The sequence below is a fragment of the Heteronotia binoei genome, chromosome 17, assembly GCF_032191835.1.
Source record: "Heteronotia binoei isolate CCM8104 ecotype False Entrance Well chromosome 17, APGP_CSIRO_Hbin_v1, whole genome shotgun sequence".
NCBI classification, from domain to species: Eukaryota; Metazoa; Chordata; class Lepidosauria; order Squamata; family Gekkonidae; genus Heteronotia; species Heteronotia binoei.
Genome location: NC_083239.1, coordinates 34053364 through 34068241, shown reverse-complemented (window position 1 = coordinate 34068241; position 14878 = coordinate 34053364). Strand labels below are relative to the sequence as shown.

The 14878-nt window shown below is 47.9% G+C and overlaps 1 protein-coding gene across 3 annotated transcripts in view; it reads left to right on the top strand.

The window, feature by feature from the left end:
* Nucleotides 1-14878, top strand: part of LOC132585947 (retroviral integration site protein Fli-1 homolog) — a 57420-nt gene that overhangs the window by 15580 nt on the left and 26962 nt on the right. The gene's annotated exons all lie outside the window — the stretch shown is intronic.

The window sequence follows — 14878 nt, the reverse complement described above, 5'->3', positions numbered from 1 at the left end:
TAGATTATTCCAGAGGTCATTTCGTAGAAAAAGAGGTGCCGGACCTCATTAGCACAACGCATTGGCATAATTCATTTGCATATGCCACACACACCCTGACATCACTGAATAGACTGAATTATATCTACTCAGCATCTACCTTAAAATGCTTCTTGAACTTTAACTGTCATCATAAAACATTACTCCCATCATATTTTTAAAATTACTTTCTCCTATGCGGCCACGGTGGCATCATGATGATGATGATGATGATGATAATAATAATATTTAATTTGTATCCCGCCCTCCCTGCCGAAGCAAGCTCAGGGCGGCTCACAACACAGGTACTTCAACAATTAAAACAATACACATTATACGTACGTACATATTATAAATCAAACATTTATAAAATTAATCGTCGTAATTAAAAAGCATTCTAAGATTAGATTAACATTAAAATCTTGATGTTATACGTCGTACAGTTTTTCCGTGGCGACATTCAACAATATGCTGTAAGATCGTTAAGGAAAGGCCAGCTGAAAAAAGAGCAGTCTTGCAGGCCCCGCGGAACTGAGCAAGGTTCCGCAAGGCCTGCACCTCTTCTGGCAATTGGTTCCACCAGTGGGGGGCTGAGATCGAGAAGGCCCTTTCTCTAGTAACGTTCAGTTTGGCCTCCTTCAGCCCAGGGATTGTCAATAGATTTTGAGAACCAGATCGCAGTAACCTCTGGGGAATATATGGGGAGAGACGGTCCCTAAGGTAGGCAAGTCCTTGGCCATATAGGGCTTTAAAGGTAATAACCAGCACCTTGTACCGAATCCGATACACTATTGGCAACTAGTGCAGTTCCCGCAGCCCTGGCTGTATGTGCTCCCATCTAGGGAGCCCCAATAACAGCCTGGCCACTGCATTCTGCACTAGTTGCAGTTTCCGGGTACGGCACAAGGGCAGCCCCATGTAGAGGGCATTACAGTTGTCCAACCTCGAGGTGACCGTCGCATGGATCACTGTTTCTAGGTTGCCGCGCTCCAGGAAAGGGACCAGCTGCCTCACCCGCCTAAGATGGAAAAAAAGCGGATTTAGTAGTGGCTGCTATCTGGGCCTCCATTGACAGGGCAGGCTCCAGCAGCACCCCCAAGCTCTTGACCTTGCGCACCATTTGCAATGGCGCACCGTCAAATTCTGGTAGGAGGATTTCCCTGCCCAGACCACCACAACTCAGGCAAAGGACCTGTCTTTGCTGGGTTCAACTTCAACCTACTCAGCCTGAGCCAACCTGCCACAGCTTGCAATGCCAGGTCAAGGTTTTTTGGGACACAGTCAGGTCATCCGTCCATCAGTAGATAGAGTTGGATGTCATCAGCATATTGGTGACAGCCCAACCCATACCTCTGGGCAATCTGGGCAAGGAGGTGCATGTAGATGTTGAATAACATCGGGGAGAGCACCATCCCCTGTGGCACCCCACAGTTAAGCGGGTGCCTCTGGGACAGTTCACCCCCAATCGCCACCCTTTGTCCCCGACCATCAAGGAAAGAGGAAAGCCATTGCAAGGCCAGCTCCTGAATCCCCGTATTGACGAGGCGGCGGGTCAGCAACTGATGGTCAACCGTATCGAATGCAGCTGATAGGTCTAACAACATCAGCACCACTGAGCCGCCTCGATCCAGATGTCGCTGGAGGTCACCCACCAGGGCGACCAGCACCGTCTCCATTGCATGACCTGGGCGAAAGCCAGACTGGTGGGGATCTAAAACGGAAGCATCATCCAGAAAACTCTGTAACTGTAATGCTTCTGCCCTCTCAATAATCTTACCCAAAAAGGGTAAATTCGAGACCGGCCGATAATGTGCCAATTCGGCCGGATCTGATGTAGCTTTTTTCAGGAAAGGGTGGACCACAGCTTCTTTAAGAGGTGTTGGAAAAAGCCCTTCCGAGAGAGATCTATTTACGATGTCCCGTATAGGATATCTAAGCTCTCTCTGGCAAGATTTAATTAGCCAGGAGGGGCAAGGGTCCAGTTCACAACTTGTTGGGCATACAGTGGAGAGGATTCTGTCAACTTCCTCCAGGCTGAGCATGTCGAAGCAATCCAGAATTGGTCCAGAAGACAGGCATGGGGCCTCGAGTTCACGTACTGTTTCCAATGTGGCAGGGAGGTTGCAGCAGAGCAACGAGATCTTATCTGCAAAAAATTCCGCAAAAGCATCACAGCCAATCTCCAATTCCCTAGCATTTGGTCTGCCCTGTGGCAGTGTTGTAAGGTTCCGAATTGTCCTAAACAATTGTGCCAGGCGCAAACTTGCAGACGCAATCTTGGCCGCAAAGTAGGTCGTCTTTGTGGCTTTGACTGCCATCTCATAGGACCTCATAAACTCTCTATAAGGTGTTCTAGTCGCTTTGTCTCGAGCACACCACCATTGCCTCTCTAACTGTCTAAACCCTCGTTTCAGCTGCCGTATACCACGGCGCCAGCTTAACACAAGGGCACTGAGGAGCAATCTCATTGATGGCTCTGGAGAGCCGACGCTGCCAAGACTCCATCAGGTCATTGAGAGAATCGCCAGGGGGGCAGGGATCCCATAGAACCATTTGGAACCGCTCAGGGTCCATCAGGATACACTGGCGAGCCAAAATAAGCTCACTGCCAAAACGGGCTTGGGGTGGAACATCTACACGAGCCTTAAGGGCGAAGTGGTCCAACGATGGCACCACCTCAGCAGTAATATCATCCACCAAAACCCCGACTGCAAAGACTAAATCTAACATGTGCCCCACTTGGTGAGTGAGTGATGTAACAAGTTGGGAGAGTCCCAGTGTCGCCATGGATGACACTAAATCCATTGCCTGACTGGAGGTCGCATCATCAGCATCGACATTGAAGTCGCCCAGGATCATAAGCCTTGGGTACTCCAATGCCCAGCCTGCTATGGCCTCCATCAGGGACGGTGGGGCTCTGGCCGATACGTTAGGCGGACGGTACACCAGCCATATTGCCAACCCCTCCCCAACATCCCATGCCAGACCAGCACACTCAATACCATTGATCTCTGGGGCTGGGAGGGCCCAAAAGGAGTAAGCCTCTCGTATGAATAGAGCCACCCCTCCCTCCTGCCCGCTAGTCTGCAATTGGTGAAAGACCAAGTATCCTGGGGGAGCCGTTTGGGAGAGAGCTGCGGTCCCTCCATCTCACACCCAGGTCTCAGTCATGCAAGCCAGGTCTATGTCCTGTTCGAGCAAAAACTCTCGGAGGACTGAGGTCTTATTGTTTATGGACCTGGCATTGCATAACACCAATGATAGAGGCGAGTAATTCAACCTGGCCCCACTACCTGTCACCGTCAGGATGGGACACAGACTGGAAGGGGGCCGAGGACCACCATGTCTCAGTCTCCTTCCCTTATATCGATGTCTGTTCCCACTGTCATACCTTCCCCTCCCCAGGAGTACTGGAATCCCCAGGCTGGTCATCCACCACTGGTCTCCGCCTCAGCCTAGGCCAGATGTAAACACAACTCACCTCCCCACAATTAATTAACTCCCCAACCCTTTCTGCCCTTGTCAATCTAATTCCCTTGATTTATCAATATCTGCCAATTCCAACAGTTAACTAATCAAGTTAAACCCAATCCCAAAATTCCCTTTTTAATTAATTAGCTAAAAATAATTAAGTTAAATCTGCTGGCTCATTAATTATAAGACTCTCCCAACAATTTAAACACAATTAATTTGCAAAAAATTATATTTTATATCAAATAGCCAATTAATTAATTAATACATCCACATTAGTTAACTAAAACACCAATCAATTTAGCAGTTAAAAATCCAGTCATTAGTTCCTTTTGAAGATTAGCCGCTTGGAGGCAGTTGGAGGTAGATGTTGTGGCAAGATAAAGTGCTGTTGTGTCTCTAAAGTGCAGATATTAACTGGAATGTCTTTAAAGTGTGATTGTACAGTGCAAAGTCTCAACTTCCTTGTTCTTTCCAGCACAGGTTTTGTGCCAGATGTCCCTCCAGCGCAGCCTAGCAGACCCAAGGGGGTGGGTAAAGGCCTCCCTCGCGCCTCCTCACCGCGCGGTCAGGATCCCCAACAGCAGCAATGGGTCGGGCCAGCATCTAAAGAAAAATTTCCATCTGTCTGCTTTATACATTTTGGTTATTTTCCCATTGTTTTGTGGAGAAACTATTAGAAAGTTTGTCAGATCTCAAGAGTTCAGCCAAATTCTCACAGGGGGTTTGAACAGTGATGCCTAGAAGCAAGTATTTGGGGGGAGGATAAGAAAGAAAGAGCCTCGTGGCACACAGTGGTAAAGCTGCAGTACTGCAGTCCGAACTCTCTGTTCATAACCTGAGTTTGATCCCAGCGGAAGCTGGGTTCAGGTAGCTGGCTCAAGGGTGGCTCAGTCTTCCATCCTTCCGAGGTCGGTAAAATAAATGCCCAGCTTGCTGGGAGGAAAGTGTAGAGGACTGGGGAAGGCAATGGCAAACCACCCCATAAAAAGTCTGCTGTGAAAACATTGTGATGTGACGTCACCCCAGTCGGAAATGACTGATGCTTGCATGGGAGACTACCTTTACCTTTTTAAGAAAGGAAGAGTACAATAAAATTGAGAGGTTCTGGAGCTCCGCTCCTGTGCGCTCTTGCCCAAAATGAGGCCTGGATTATCCTGTTTTCTGACACAGACCTGGGCAACTGACTTGAAGCAGGGAGCACATATTCAGCGCCCATTTGCATGTCTGGTTGTTCATTAAGGGGTGGGAGCTGGATAAATAGCCCTTGCTGGATCTGAGTGCAGAATATCCCTGAAAGAAATTGGTCCCACAAAGTTCTCTTCTACTTGCGCTTCAAGTATTACTTAAATATTTTTCTGACTGTTTGGATATTCTCAGCATGAGCATTTTGAGGTCACCATTATTTTCCCCAGCAGCAAGACCAGTCAGATGTCCCAGCAGACGTTATTTGATATTTGACAGTATCTAACGGGCCACGTTGGTGATTGTTTCACAAGATTTTGTGGGCTGACACACAAGCAAGTTTAATCAGTTTTATGTTAACCTTTCATTTAGTTAATTTAAAAAACAATCCTAGTTTCAAAACTGCCAGATAATGGCCCTTCAAAGAAGATTTAGATAGATTGCTGGAGGTTATGGCCATTAGGGTGATCGAAGTGAAGCCTCCATGTCTGAAGGCAGTATACTTTCAATTGCCAGATTTGAAACGTAGCAGTTCACCCAACCTCCAGCTTCGATTCTGAACATCTTTAAATAGCACCTTAAAGAATGTCGGAGCTGGAAGAAATCATCATAGAGTTTCAAAGCTGCCAGTTTTGAATTCTATGATGATTTCTTCCAGCTCCAGCACTCTTTAAAGTGCAATTTAAAGATGTTCAAAATCGAAGCTGGAGGTTGGATGTTCTGCTACATTTCAAATCTGCATAAAATTTTCAGTTCTGTTTCAGCGATCCTCTGAATCTGGCAATTGAAAGTATACTGCCTTCAGACATGGAGGCTTCACTCCGATCACCCTAATGGCCATAACCTCCAGCAATCTATCTAAATCTTCTTTGAAGGGCCATTATCCACTAGTGAGACTCATAGCATCCTATAGCCGAGAATTCCATAGAAAGAACTTCCTTTTCTTCATCCTTCCCCTGTTGACAATCAAATACCTGGGCAACCTGACTTTTCAGAATGGACATTTCTCTTCATCCCTTCTCTCTGCACTAGGTTGCCATGATTTTTCAGGGGTGTCAATCTCATTTGTTATAAGGGCTGTCAATCTCATTTGTTATAAGAATCTGACCTAACTGAGACCTTGTTGCGCTGGGCCATGTGTGTCATAAAATGTAATGCCAGGAGCAGAGATAGAAACATTATAAGGCACACAGACAAACAAAGGTTTTGTAAAACTTAAAGCATGCTTAAAACATTGGCACTCATTGGTCTTAAAGGTGCTTTCTTTGTATTTCTCCCATGGGATCCAGGGAGCTGGGCAAAGGAAGCTCTGGCTCCTTTCTTCCTTCCCCAGGGGACCAGGAGGGGGAGGAGCCTCAGTCAACAGAAGGAAGAGAGGCTTGCCTGAGTAGCTCTGCTTTAAGACTGAGAGAGCCTGGCAAAGCAAGCGGTCCCTCCTCCCCTTCCTCCCCAGGGGAGGAGCCTCAGCCAATGGAGAAAATAGAGGCTTTGCTCTGTAGCTCTTGTGTGATTGAGCAAGCGTGTCAAAGCAAGCTGTGATGCAGAAGGATGCAGGAGAGAGGGAGAAGGAAGCAGATGACAGCCAGGTGCTCGAGGGCCTGATAGGCGCCCTTTGGGGGCCAGATTTGGCCCCTAGGCCGCATGTTTGACACCCCTGTTATAGATCATGCATTCTTGTCTATTTCTCTGTGAGTGAGTTTTAACTGGAGAGAGCATGCCAGGCAGAATTCTGGAGCACGTCCAGTCTGGGTTTTCTTTTTGTTTAGTGACTCATATCTTGGTGCCCCAGTCTCCTGATCATGTTGTGATTTTTGGATCTGGGTGCTGGTCACGATGTTGTGCCAGCAGTCTGAACATCACGTGGAGCTTTTTTCTGCCTCATGCCAAGATTTGGTGGTGCACCGTAGCATCCTAAATCTGCACTTGCGCCCCCAAACTCATCTCTTTAGAGGAATTCATTCTCACAAGCAGCAACAACAGCTGGCTGCTAGTTTACTTACTTGAACTATTCATGCCCTGTATGCTCAATGAAACGTTGCCAAAGCTGCTTTCATTCAAACAAGTAAAAACACAGAGCCATCAGGAAAAACAAAACAGTGGCACAAAAATCCACAGCAGCAGTACCTTCTTTAAAAGCAGCGATGAAAGGGAGATTTTTTTAAAAAAAATGTTGAAGAAACAGTTTGAGGCATCAATACAGAAAGGGCTTTTTTTGTAGCAGGAATTCAGTTGCATATTAGGCCACACACCCCTGATGTAGCCAATCTTCCAAGTGATTACAGTAGGCCCTGTAAGAAGAGCCCTGTAAGCTCTTGGAGGATTGGCTACATCAAGGGTGTGTGGCCTAATATGCAAATGAGTTTCTGCTACAAAAAAAAAGCCCTGAATACAGACAATAAGAGCCTGGAGAGAGAAAACCGTTCTGCAGCCGCAGACATTTATGCCAATCCAACAAAAATGAGGCAGACAAGAGAGAGAAACTAACAAAAATCTTGAGAAAATAATGATCTTTGCATCTGATGCCTAAAGGAAAAACAGTGAGGTGTCATGAGAGTCTCTGAGGGTTCCAAAGTCTTGGTGCCACAACAGAAAAGGCATGTCCTTGATGCCTACATCATCAGAAAACAGAAGCACAAAACAAAGGGCCTTTAGCTGATAGGTTCACATGCTTGGAGCCACCCCTTTGCATGCCCTGATCCCAAATGGGATACGACACTATTCATCTCTCCAAATTGTCCCCGGAAGCAAACTGGCAGGCAATGGAGATCTTTTTGACAGCTTGGGGGGAAGGGTTAGGCAAAAAAGAGAGAGGCTGGGTCTACCAACAACCAGCATTAGCCACTGGAGTTAGAAAGGGAACCTCCTTATTCAAAAGCAATTTATATTGCTGCAGTTGTGCAGGTCTGAAAGGAGATGATGGGCATCAGCTATGCCTGCTGCTTTCTCTCACAGTGCCAGCCGCAACCGTGCTTCGGTGGAGATTTGGCCCTGGGCGCCAGATCAAATGACTTGGCATATGCATATCACCAGGGGTGGAATTCTAGCAGGAGCGCCTTTACATATTAGGCCACACCCCCTGATGTAGCCAATCCTCTAAGAGCTTACAAGGCTCTTTTTTGTAAGCTCTTGGAGGATTGGCTACATCAGGGGCGTGTGGCCTAATATGCAAAGGAGCACCTGCTAGAATTCCACCCCTGAATATTGCTTTCACTGTGTGTGCCAGGGAGCACCCACCTCAGTCATAGCTTGACCTTCCAAGATGGCAGTCTGGTGTTTGGGCTATACCGCTGTGCCATGTTGAGCAGGGCTTTTTTGGTAGCAGGAACTCCTTTGCATATTAGGTCGCACACCCCTGATGTAGCCAATCCTCCTGGAGCTTACAGTAGGTCCTGTTCTAAGAGCCCTGTAAACTCTTGGAGGATTGGCTACATCAGGGTGTGTGTGGCCTAATATGCAAAGGAGTTCCTGCTGCAAAAAAACCCCCTGCTCAGCAGCAAGCCCCGCCAAAATTGGCAAGGCTGATTTCCAAGCCAGTCGGGTTCAAGCGCATGACTTCATCTGCCAGCCCCCACCCCTCAGCAGCCTCCCTTGACAAACTCGAGAAGACAAACCACAGCTCCCCTCCCTCCCTCCCTGCACAATCTGTTGATAGCATCTTCTACCAGCGCTGCTGAGAGAAACGCCTACTCAGCAACCTCGGAGACTTCTGCTTTCGATGCACACAGCAGCTTGCACCCGAGCGTGGGGTGAGGCTGGAAGACAGTTGCTAGAGGCAGTCATGCCCACAAAAAGAATATCAGCCCGGAGCTTCCCCCTGGAATTAGTTTTGCAATTAGAGGTGCCTGCAGCTCTAGAGAAAAGTGTCCTGTCCCTGTGGGAATGAGCAGATGAACCTTTGCATGCAGTAGGGTTGCCAAGTCCAATTCAAGAAATATCTGGGGACTTTGGGGGTGGGGCCAGGAGACATTGGGGGTGGAGCTATGAGCAAGGTTGGAACAAGCATAACTGAACTCCAAAGGGAGTTCTGGCCATCACATTTAAGAAGAAGATATTGGATTTATATCCCGCCCTCCACTCCGAAGAGTCTCAGAGCGGCTCACAATCTCCTTTACCTTCCTCCCCCACAACAGTCACTCTGTGAGGTGGGTGGGGCTGGAGAGGGCTCTCACAGCAGCTGCCCTTTCAAGGACAACCTCTGCCAGAGCTATGGCTGACCCAAGGCCATTCCAGCAGGTGCAAGTGGAGGAGTGGGGGAATCAAACCCGGTTCTCCCAGCTAAGAGTCCGCACACTTAACCACTACACCAAACTGGCTCTCCTAAGGGACCCCAAACCTTTTAAATGCCTTCCCGCCATTGGAAATAATGGATAGGAGCACCTTCTTTTGGGGCTCATAGTATTGGACCCCCTGGTCCAATCCTTCTGAAACTTGGAGGGTGTTTTGAGGACAGGCATCAGATGCTATGCTGCACATTTGGTGTCTCTACCTCAAAAAATACCACCCCCCAAGCCCCAGATACCCGTGGATCAATTCTCCATTATTCCCTATAGGAGTGCCCAGTAGACATTTCCCTCCCCCCCCCCCGCTTTATGATGACCCTGAAGTGGGGGGGAGAGGGTCTCCAAACCAGAGGATCCCCTGCCCCCACCTGGAGATTGGTAACTCTGGCATGGAGGGGTGTCAAACTCATTTGTTATGAGGGCCAGATCTGACATAAATGAGACCTTGTCGGGCCGGGCTGTGTTGGACTGGGCTATGTGTGTAACCATTTAAGATTAGGCAGCAGAGATATAAAGGACACAGACAAACATAATTAAAGATTTTTTTAAAAAAACTTAAAGCATACTGAAAACATTAGCACTCATTGGTCTTAAAGGTGCTTTCTTTGTATTTCTTTGTATCTTTGGGATCCAGGGAACTGGGCAAAAGAAGCTCTGGCTCTTTCCTTCCTTCCTCAGGGGACCAGGAGGGGGAGAAGCTTCAGCCAATAGAAGGAAGAGAGGCTTGGCTCAGTAGCTTTGCTGTGGGATTGAGAGCGCCTGGCAAAGCAAGCTCTGCCTCCCCCACTTCCTCGTCATGGGAGGAGCCTCAGCCAATGGAGAAAACAGAGGTTTTGCTCTGTAGCTCCTCTGCAACTGAGCAAGCCTTGCAAAGCAAGCTGTTACACGGAAGGAAGCAAGAGAGAGGGAGAAGGAAGCAGATGACAGCCAGTTCTTGGGGGGCCTGATAGGAGACCCCCCGGGGGCCTGATTTGGCCCCTGGGCTGCATGTTTGACATCTCTGGTATAGATGTTAAATAGCATCACTCAGAAGTGAAGTGGGATCGGTACTTGGAAGGGGAGGCCACCAAGGAAGACTCTGCAGAGGAAGGCCAGGGCCAGCCACCTCTGCTTCTCGCTTGCCTCGAAAACCCCTTGCTGGGGTCACCAGAAGTCGGCTGTGAGTTGAGAAGGAAGAAGAAGGAAGAAGGAAGAAGAAGGAAGGAGAAGGAAGCAGATGACAGCCAGTTCTTGGGGGGCCTGATAGGAGACCCCCCGGGGGCCTGATTTGGCCCCTGGGCTGCATGTTTGACATCTCTGGTATAGATGTTAAATAGCATCACTCAGAAGTGAAGTGGGATCGGTACTTGGAAGGGGAGGCCACCAAGGAAGACTCTGCAGAGGAAGGCCAGGGCCAGCCACCTCTGCTTCTCGCTTGCCTCGAAAACCCCTTGCTGGGGTCACCAGAAGTCGGCTGTGAGTTGACAGCACTTTACACAAGTAGAGTTAGTCCTCATTAGTTCTTGGATGGCAGACCACCAAAAGGAAGGCGATGGCAAAAGTTAGTATCTTACTTACTTATGCCATGCTGGGATTTATTAGGAAGGGAATTGAAAACAAATCAGCCAGTGTCAAAATGCTCCTGTATAAATCGATGGTGCAGCCTCATTTGGAGTACTGTGTACAATTCTGGTCACCGCACCTCAAAAAGATATTATAGCATTGGGAAAAGTGCAGAAAAGGGCAACTAGAATGATTGAAGGGTTGGAACACTTTCCCTATGAAGAAAGGTTAAAATGCTTGGGGCTCTTTAGCTTGGAGAAACATCTACTGAGGGGTGACATGAGAGAGGTTTACAAGATTATGCATGGGACAGAGAAGGCAGAGAAAGAAGTACGGTACTTTTCTCCCTTTCTCACAATACAAGAACTCGTGGACATTCAATGAAATTGCTGAGCGGTCGGGTTAGAACTAATAAAAGGAAGTACTTCTTCACCCAAAGGGGGATTAACATGTGGAATTCACTGCCACAGGAGGTGGTGGCAGCTACAAGCAGAGCCAGCTTCAAGAGGGGATTGGCTAAAAATATGGACCAGAGGTCCATCAGTGGCTACTAGCCACAGTGTGTATATATATATGTATATATATATATTGGCCACTGTGTGACACAGAGTGTTGGACTGGATGGGCCATTGGCCTGATCCAACATGGCTTCTCTTATGTTCTTATGTGACAAACCTCTGCCTGAGACCCTGGGGAGTTGCTGCCAGTCAGAGTAGATAATTCACTGGAACACCAGTGCAGTATAAGGCAGTTTCATGTGGACAAGATTTATTTTGGGCCATGGCTCAGTAGTAGCAGACTATAGATTTATACCCTATTAGCCAGAAGGTATTGACGGTGGTGCTTGGGAGGAAACAGTGGGAGGGCTTCACTAGTAGACCTCCTGATGGCATCTGGGTTTCAGCCCCTGAATGACACAGAGTGTTGGGCTGGATGGGCCATTGGCCTTATCCAACATGGCTTCTCTTATGTTCTTAGAACATCTACTTGACATGCAGAATGTGCCAGGGTCAGTTCCTGGCCTTTCCAGTTGAAGGGTCTCTTACGTACATAAGCATCATCAAGTTGCAACTGATTTGTAGCAACCACAACAAGGGGCTTTCAAGGCAAGTGAGAAGCATAGACAGCTTCAAGAGGAGATTGGATAAGCATATAGAGCAGAGGTCCAGCAGTGGCTATTAGCCACAGCTTATTTTTGGGACTCTCTGTTTGGGGCAGTGATGCTTTGTATTCTTGGTGCTTCGGGGGGGGGGCACAGTGAGAGGGCTTCTAGCCCCACTGGTGTACCTTCTGATGGCACTTGGTTTTTTTGGCCACTGTGTGACACAGAGGGTTGGACTGGATGGGCCATTGGCCTGATCCAACATGGCTTATGTTCTTATGTTACTTTGAACACCCTATGAGGTTGTCATAAATTGGCTGCAACTGGATGGCACTTTATAGACCCACCCCTCTATGCAAGGGACAGGGCATTTTCCTCCAGATCTGTTGGCAACCCCTCGGTACAGGCCTATTAGCTAAAAATGACATCTCCCCCGAATCATTCTTGGGGGAATGGGAAGGCTTTGTTGAATAGCATACCTAGAAGAAATTAAAGAAGAACCAATTTGTTGGCTTTCACTGTCAAAATATCTGTTGTCAACCAATTCTACGTTTTAAATATCTTCCTCAATGCAATCCGAGTCTGAATAAGGCAGTGGCTGCCAAGAAACACGCCAGCTTTCTCTGTTTTGAGATCATGCGCTCATAACCGCCAGCAGGGAGTATTGCAGAAGAAGCATTCCCAGAGGAAGTGAAAAGGAATGAGGGTGGCCAGATCTGGGCTGGGAAATACCTGGAGGTTTTTTTTTGGGGGGGGGGGAGGCGGTTGGAGCCTGGAAAGGCAGGGTTTGAGAGGGGGTCTTAGCAGGGTGCAGTGCCATAGAGCAAATCCTCCAAAGCAGCCATTTCCTCCAGGGGAACTGATCTTGGTCATCCAGAGAGAAACTGTAATAGCAGATCTCCAGGTGCCACCTGGAGGCTGGCAACCACACCACTTCTGAGAAGGATTTGTAAAGGCTTACGTTAAATGGTCGAATCTTCAGCCTCACTGAAAGCCAGTTTGGTGTAGTGGTTAAGAACACGGACTCTAATCTGGGAGAACCAGGTTTGATTCCCCGCTCCTCCTCCACATGCAGCTGCTGGGTGACTTTGGGCAAGCCAAGGTCTCATTAGAGACAGTTCTCTCAGAGCTCTCTCAGACCCACCTACCTCACAGGGTGTCTGCTGTGGGGAGGGGAAGGGAAAGGAGACTGTAAGCCACTCTGAGACTCTGAGTGAAGGGTATAAATCCTTTCTCCTCCTCCTCCCATTCTGATTTTTGTTAAAAAATCAGGTCAGTGGCCAAACACAGCAAACCTAATTTTAATATGGGATATTTTGCAAATGGGAGGGAAAGAGGCATGGTGTAGACCAATCTTGTCAGATCTTGGAAGCTAAACAGGAGTGTTACTTAGAAGGGGAGACCACCGAGGAAGACTGTGCAGAGGCAAGGCAATGGCAAACCACTTCTGCTCCTTGCATGCCTTGAAACCTTTCACACACATTTTGAAAAAGGCCCAGCAACTGCTTCAGTCTTTCAGGCATTGAAATGAACCACATTGCACTTCTTGGCTGACTCATTAAAGACCGTACCTTCACTCCAGGCACTTCTACTTTCTGCACAAGACCTGAACTCAGCCCTAAGGATCTGCTCCTTTCATTTTAGAATCAGGGGTGTCAAACTCATTTGTTAGGAGGGCTGGATCTGACATAAATCAGACCTTGTCAGGCCGGGCCAAGCCATGTCAGGCTGGGCCATGTGTGTACCTATTTAAGATTAGGTAGCAAAGATGTAAACTTTTAAAAAAACACAGACAAACACGACTAAAGATTTTTTTAAAAAACTCAGGCCTGGGATCCAGTGGGAGCTCACAGGAGCGCATCTCCGGAAGCTTTTGAGAGTTCCTCCTCCTCCTTCTGAGAGTTCCACCTCCTTGTCCATTGAATAGTAGGTGCAGCTGCATAACAATCCCTGGATGAGCTCCACCACCATTTTTCTACAAAATGACCCCTGAAAAAACTTAAAACATGCTTAAAACATTAGCACTTGTTGGTCTTAAAGGTGCTTTCTTTGTATTTCTCCCATGGGATCCAGGGACCTGAGCAAAGCTCTGGCTCCTTCCCACCATCCCCAGTGGACCAGGAGGTGAAGGAACCTCAACCAGCTGAGAAAATTGAGGTTTGCTCTGTAGCTCCTGTGCAATTGAGCAAGCCTTGCAAAGCAAGCTGAGATGCAGAAGGAAGCAAGAGAGAGGCAGAAGGAAGCAAACAAGAGCCATTTGCTCTGGGGCCTGATAGCAGCCCTCTGGAGGCCTGATTTGGCCCCCAGGCCGCATGTTTGACACCCCTGTTTTATAGGCACTGGGCAGTATTCAAGATGTTTTGGCTGCAAGCTTCCAGCTTTCCACCTGCTGAGCCACCGTTTACCAGTGCCGGATTAAACCCTGTGGAGGCCCCTAGGCAGTCAAAAATCTTGGGGACCCCCTCGCAAATCATCTCAGAATTGGAGCTGCTGCCATAGGTACCATAGAGTTTTTCCCTCCCAAATGGCTAGAGCATCCGGGGAAACCATAGAGTTTTCCTGGAAACTCCTAGAGCAGCCACGCACGACATCTCCAGCACAATGACGTCACTTCTGCTATTGGAAGCCTATCTGAAATTTTTAATTGTCTTTTGCAGGGCTTTTTTGTTGAAAAAGCCCAGCAGGAACTCATTTGCATATTAGACCACACCCCTTGCCACCAAGCCAGCCGAAACTGCGTTCCTGTGGATTCCTCATCAATAAAAAAGCCCTGATTTGCACTTGGATTAATGGCAACTCTTCATCTCTAGCACTTCCCTTCCCTTAAAGTTTCTCTACAAAGCCCTTTTTGTTATTGTTCAGTCACACAATCGAGTCCGACTCTTTGCGACCCCATGGACAAAGTCACGCCAGGCCCTCCTGTCTTCCACCATCCTCCGAAGTCTGCTCAAATTCGTGTTAGTTACATCAGTAACTCTGTCCAGCCATCTCATCTTTTGCCACCCCGTTCTTTTGCCTTCTGTCTTTCCCAGCATCAGGATCTTCTCCAGTGAGTGCTCCCTTCTCATTTGGTGGCCAAAGTATTTGAGCTTCAGCTTCATCATCTGACCTTCCAGGGAACTGTCTGGTTTGATTTCCCTTAGGACTGACTGATCTTCTTGCAGTCCAAGGGACTCTCAAGAGTCTTCTCCAGCACCACATCTCAAAAGCATCTATTCTGCACTCAGCCTTCCTTATGGTTCAGCTCTCACAGCCATACATTACTACTGGGAATACCATT